Source organism: Balaenoptera borealis (genome assembly GCF_965194805.1).
Source record: "Balaenoptera borealis genome assembly, chromosome: 9".
In the NCBI taxonomy this organism is placed as follows: domain Eukaryota; kingdom Metazoa; phylum Chordata; class Mammalia; order Artiodactyla; family Balaenopteridae; genus Balaenoptera; species Balaenoptera borealis.
In genome coordinates this window covers 32,740,908-32,747,121 of record NC_138873.1, presented here as the reverse complement: position 1 = coordinate 32,747,121, position 6,214 = coordinate 32,740,908, and the positions used below count along the sequence as shown (strand labels likewise).

The following is a 6,214-nucleotide window of genomic DNA, read 5'->3' as shown; positions in this document are numbered from 1 at the left end:
TGTGTTATGGAAAATTATAAGCTCTTTTTCCTTTTAATTTAGAAGCCAGTTTATAGTCCCATATTATTCTGCTCTTTTGAATATGTCTGTCATATTTCTAACTTTACCTTTGCATCTAAACAAAATTATAATAAATATTCACATCTATCCAGAATTAATTTCCTCAAGACGTTGAGGATTTAAGATTTACATTATGATCCTTTCCTTACCTGATGAGTAACAGATCCTTTTTCTTTTACTCTCAGCATTTCAATTACATTTCACTATCACAAGCTCTCTGCTATGAATGTATACAGATGTGTCACAGTAAAGATTACCAGTATTCAAATTAGAGTACTATATGGACATTTTAGTGTTATCTAGAACACTAACAAGAAAATCAAACTCAGCTCTTATAAATAAATATCAATAATAAGAATCTTGGCCAAATCAATGGTAATGTCATTTTTATACTTGGAATAACATGGAGCACACAATTATATAGGCTAAAAAAATAAATAATGTGACTCACACTTAAAAGTAAGATAATACATTGAAAGAATGATTTCAAGTATTGTTCATTTAAGAAAATTTCTATGGAAAGATTCAATTTTACCTTAAGAATTGTGACCAATAGCACATGTTACAACATGGGAAACTGGGGTTAGGAAAGAAGTTTGTGGCTATGAAACAGATCAAAACTAACTAGCCATTAGGGAATGGAACTCATGACCTTCATCTCATTAGTACCGGGCCTAAACCAACTGAATGAGCTATAAACTGATAACATCCTGATACTTAGCAGATGGATGGATTTTTCACCCCTTACTTAAAATTCTTTCCTTGGTTCAGTATTATTTGTACTAAAATGTGGCAATGTTACTGTTATGTGGAAGGATGGAAAGGGACATGGCTTTCAAAGAGATCTCAGAAATCAATTGCTACTCTCTTTTCTTTGTGTAACTAGTGAGAGAATTCAAACCCTGAAACATGAGGTGACCTGCCTAATAGTTCCCAGTGGGTGGTGGCAGAACTGGATTACAATGAAAATCTCTTGGACTTCATTCCTGGTCACTTTCCGTTTATGAGGGGCTGGCTGGTGGAGGAGGTCGTCCTTGAGTTTTTCCAGGAAGGACTGTGTCCTGTCAATGCAGAACAAGCTTCGTGTTAGGAAAAGGGAATGTAGGTTTCTAAATTGAATTCACACAGAGTAGAGGTTACAGGATGGAGTATAGTGAGAAAGGTTTTGAATGACCTTCATCTGGGAGGTGATGAGAAGCCTCAAAAAGTGAGTACAGTGATTTAAAACATTTTCCATGTAAAATGGCTTAAGCTTCAGAATATTTAGAAATGGAATAGCCTGAAGTCATGGGGGCAGGGCACAAGTTTGGGTATAAATAAATAAATATAAAGAAAAGTAAAGGAGTGGCTAATACTTTAGTTTGGGACATCAGGGAAGTTACAGACCTGGTCTGAGGATGGATTAGGTATGTACGTGTGCTAGGGTAGAGCAGGGTGGGATGGGAAGTGGGGAGAGTGGTGGAGAGTGATGCGATTAAGGGATGCTGGAAAGAAGGGATTCATCGTGAATTACTAACCAGTGACTGAATGGTGGAAGTGTGAAGGAACAACAAAAAGCTTCTACTAGTATACTACCATTTAGGGAACAGATGGAGAAAGGTTCTGTAAATACTACCAATTTATATAAAGAATAATGCAGTGTTATTTAGATTCTAATATCATATTCTGCCCCTGTCTCAGGTGGTAACACCGATGGATTCTTTGTAGAAAAATCTGGTAGCATTACCCTTACATATGAGTACCTTCAAAATATTTCCCATCCGGAACCACATCTTGGGAACAATTTAGATTAAATCTTTGAGATTTTACTGATGATCCCTGGGGGAGAAAGACAACGTATTGTAGAGAGCCTCAACTCGTCCTTATTTTTGTTAGTGAATCTCGACATGTGCATAGGTCTCAGGCAAGCCTTGCTCTCCAAACCCTTGGACCTTTACTCAGGCTTTCTCTGATTGGATCACCTTCCCAGAGAAAAAAGTAGAACCACATACCCTGGACACTTGTCCTTCACGAATCAGCTTAGTTATCACCTTTTCTGGGAAGCCTTTCCTATTGCCATAGATGCTCCTCAGTTATAATTGTTCTGCATACCCCTAGTACAACATCTTCCACGCTGTAAAGCGATGCCCAGTGCACTAGACTGTCCCCTTTGCCAGACTGAATTCCTTGTTGCCTAGTTTTGATCATCTGTTTATCCCCAACACCTTGTAGCATGATTAGCACAAGGTAGGCCTTGCATATAAGTTTATGGACTGTGGAAATCTCTGAAAATATATGTGAAGTAGAAACATCATCCAGAAATTATCTAGAGAGAACAAATCTAAAATGGATTTTTAGAAAGAGGAATCTAAAATTAATTTTAGTTTCTTTTGGGGTAAGATCTTAGTTTTGCACATAGCCCCCTGGCTTTGCTTCCTTTCTCCTCCTGTAGTCTCTCTCCCTTTGGCCATTTCACTGCTTATTCAAGGGCTAGGGAGAAAAGGAGAGAAGCTGAAATTCAGATCAGTTAATTAGGCTGTTTGGGAGCAACTCAGAAAAAGGTTGGATGTGGTGGGTGAAATCAATGATATTATCTATAGTTCTCACTAACCCAGCCTTCCCCACTTCACATCCCTAAACCAACTGTTTCCCAAAATATGAAGCATATTTTATGAACTCATTTCAGCTTCACAGAGTTTGTTCCTTTGTTTTGAGTACATGTCAAGCCATATATCCTGGTTTTTGGTTTGGAGAATTTGGTCACTATACCAACAGAAGACATTTTCGGGTAGTCTGCTTCTCTAGGGTAATTTCATGGTCCTAAGGAAAGAATTTAACAGTTTATTTTCTGAAACTGGTTCAAGGAACATTCTTTAAGTGAAAAAATTCAATCGAGAATATTATTACTTACATTTTGGAGAAGGATTTTTAATACAGAATTTCCATCTGTGATATATTTAAATTCTAGGCCTCAGGCAGCAATTTTGGAAAAGGGCCTCCTTTACCCTTTATTAGATGCAAACTAAATAGTCCATTCTGAGGGGTGGGGGCATTACTTTATCTTCCCACCCCAGCAAAATGTAAGACCTGCTTCCACCATTCCTGAAGTGCTACATTTTTTCTCGAGAAGCAAACTCCATTATTGACATAGAGGTGTTTATCACAATTTCAATTTCTTGAATTATTTTCTAAGTACTTGTATCTAGTAGAAAAGGAGAATGGTGAGCGGCCCAAAAGGAGGCTTGTAGTCAATAAGTGGAAAGCTGTCAATACCGAAATACAATACCCTCCCTTGATCTAGTTTTGATGCCTTAGCAAAGACAGGTTTTGCTATTTAGGACCGCTCAGCCATCTTGACTGAATACATTCAGAGGGTCGTCCTCGACCTGCTTATTGCCAGAGGACAGAGGACTTTAACACTGATTTCTAAGTTGACATATGTATCCCAACATATTTCACAACAGAGGCCTAACACGTTTAAGCTGTCAATAAAGACCAACACTTAAGAAATGCAAAGCACGTGCACACTTCACATGCACACTTTATAATGTATTCTTCCAGTCCTAAAAGCGGGGGAGGTTCTAGGGCGTAAAAACTTAAAACTTTATTTCTTATTTTTCATGACCTGTAGCATGCATTTAGCCTTTGGGTTGTGTTCGTATAAGACTAAGCCCCACTCTTTAATGGCTGAAAGCATACGTTTAACAGTATATGGTGGATTAGCTGCTCTGAGAAATGCCTTTTTAAAAAAGTAAAGTGAAAAATAGACAAAGAAATTTATAACCTTAGCAGTCTTTCATATTTGTTTTGATTGTTCTTGAACCAGCCCTGAGCCGGTGACAAGGGCATTGAAAAGATGCACCTGAAACAGTGTCTGCGGGCTGCTGCATTTGCCAACCCGCTTTAATGCTGCTTTCCAGCGGCGAAGGCGCAGCAGCATTAACAGGGAAGCCAGAGCGAGCTTCCCCGGCAGTGGCGGCGGCGGCGGTGGCGGTGGCGGCGGCGGCGGCGGCGGCGGCACCGGCACCAGCGCAGTTTCCCCTCTCCCCAGCCCTGACTCTACGCGCACATGCGCAGTGCGCCCGCAGCCCTGGACCATTTGTCAGGACTACTCGTGAGACGGAGAAAAAAAAAAGAGAAAATTTGGGGGTAAGAAGCGGTTGATCGGATCTAATCTCTTATTAATCTGAAGATTTGTCCGTGCAAAAGCCATTCATTTATTTTTCTGGGTGAGGATGAAAGTTAAGAGACCTATAGAGAGAAGGAAGCGCACCCTCGTCTTGTGAAACAGATCAGGGGAGGGGAAAGGACAGAAGGGGTTTCTCCCCCACTTCTCTGCGCCTCTGGGAAAGAGAAGAAAACTTAATCCTGGGGAAAAAAGTGGGCAAGTGACTCGGAAACGGCTGGAGGGGGAGTCTCTGGGCATCTCACTCTGAAGTAGTGAGTGCGAGTGTGAAAGAGGAACAAAAGAGAGAGAAAAGAGAAAGGAAAAAATGGGGGGAGGAGAGACTTGTATTTTTTTCTTTGCGCGCACACGGGGAAGGGTGTGGGGGGCCGTGCGGAAAGGAGCCGGGGCGAGGCGGCCGCGTCGGGCTCTCGCCCGCGCGCAGGCGGCCAGATGCGTGTGTGCCCCCTCCCCCGCGCCCCCCGAGCTTGTCACTTTGGTCGCTTTCATGACACCGGGCGCGGGGTGGGGAGCGCGGCGGCGCCGGGCTCCGCCGGGGTGCGTGCCCGAGTGGGCGCCGCGGAGCCGCAGCCCGGGCGGCGAGCGCGGCGGCCGAGGCTGGGGGCGCCGGCGGGGGCGGCCGGGGCCGCGGATCGGTGCGGCGAGAGGCGCGAGCCCCGCGCGCCGCCCCTGCGGCCCCCTCCGCCCGTGTGGCCTTTGTGCCGGGCGCGCACCGGAGAGCGAGCGAGCGAGCGCGAGAAGTACAAGTACGGGAGACCGAGGCAGTGGGAAAAGAGGCCGGGCCACTTTCTCCCCGCTCGGGCTGCGGAGAATGGACTGGTTGAATGTGCAGGCGCGTCTCCCCGGCGTGTGCTCTGTGTGTGTGTGTGTGCGCGCGCGGCGGAAAGGCCTCCCCGACTCCCACCGCGCACACGCACACTCACACGCACGCACACACTCACGGACCCGCGGCGGGCTCGGCGGCCGAGAGTTTGCGTTTTCTTCCTCGCCGCCTCCCCCTTCCCGACCGACTGTGTGAGAATTTCATATAGATCAGCTCCAATTTCCGCCATTTTGGGAAAGTTGCACAAAAATAAACCCTCCGGTTTATTTCTGCCCGAGGCAGGAAAGTGCTTCGGGAAGCGAGGCGGCGCGGGCCCGCGGCGGCCGTCCGCGCGGGGGAGGGCGCAGGGCGCGGGCTCGCGGGCCGGGCCGGGAGCCCGCGCCGTCGCTGCATTCGCCCCGCGCCGTGCCGCGCCGGCCCGGGTGCGGGCGCGGGCGTGTGTCGGGAGGCGGCGGCCGCGGCGGCGGTAGCGGCGGGCGGCGGCGGCTGCCGCGCCGGGGAGGCGGGCGGGGGTTGGGGGGGTGGAGGCGCGGGGCTGCTTTTCCTGCAACTTGTTTACGCCGTGCTTATACTGGGGAGGCAAAGAGGGGTCCGAGGCGGGGCCGCCGCCCGCCTCGCGCCGCGTGCGTGTGCCGTTCCGGGATAATGGGTTTTGCACACTAGCGTCCTGGGCCCGGCGGGCCGTCCTCGCGCCGCGGCGGCCCGGCGGGGGGAAGTAGAGGCCGGCGGGGGTGGGGATCGGGAAGCGCAGGAGCCGAGGCATCCGCCGCGCGCCCCGCGAGCTGGTGGGGCGGGGGGGGGGGGGAGGAGCGGGAGGAAAACTTGTGAGCCCTGGAAGCGGGGGAGGGGGGCGCAACTTCTGTGCTGGTGGTAAAACTTTAATTACCTTGAAAGAAAAAGGCCCTCCAGTCTCCCCCACCCTTTCTGGTCAAAGCCCGGCCCAAGCGCGACCGTGAGAGAAAGTTTAAAAGCGGGCACTTTCCTCCCCGCCTTCCCCGCGGAGGGGTGGGGGTATCTGTTTGTCCGTCTGCGCTCGGAGAGAGGTGGGGGTAACGAGCCGCCCTCCCGGGTCGCGAAGATCGTGGCTCTTACCCCACCCTTCCACGGGGAGACGAAGGTAAACGTCGCTTCGGTTTCCCTCCTACCTCCCCCCTCCCCGCTTCCTT

General features: G+C 48.6%; 1 protein-coding gene across 7 annotated transcripts in view; it reads left to right on the top strand.

Annotated features, from left to right (window-relative positions):
• The first annotated feature begins 4,050 nt into the window (after window positions 1-4,050).
• The window catches only part of L3MBTL3 (L3MBTL histone methyl-lysine binding protein 3), a 119,739-nt gene continuing 117,575 nt past the window's right edge, over window positions 4,051-6,214 (top strand). For 3 of the 7 annotated variants that reach the window (XM_082406150.1, XM_082406149.1, XM_082406144.1), the window contains exon 1: window positions 5,598-6,165. The gene's annotated coding sequence lies outside the window, so the exon portion shown is untranslated. Of the gene's footprint in view, window positions 4,189-5,170; window positions 5,240-5,596; window positions 6,166-6,214 lie in introns of those variants that run through there. The other 4 variants (XM_082406145.1, XM_082406148.1, XM_082406147.1 and 1 more) reach the window with 4 other exon arrangements.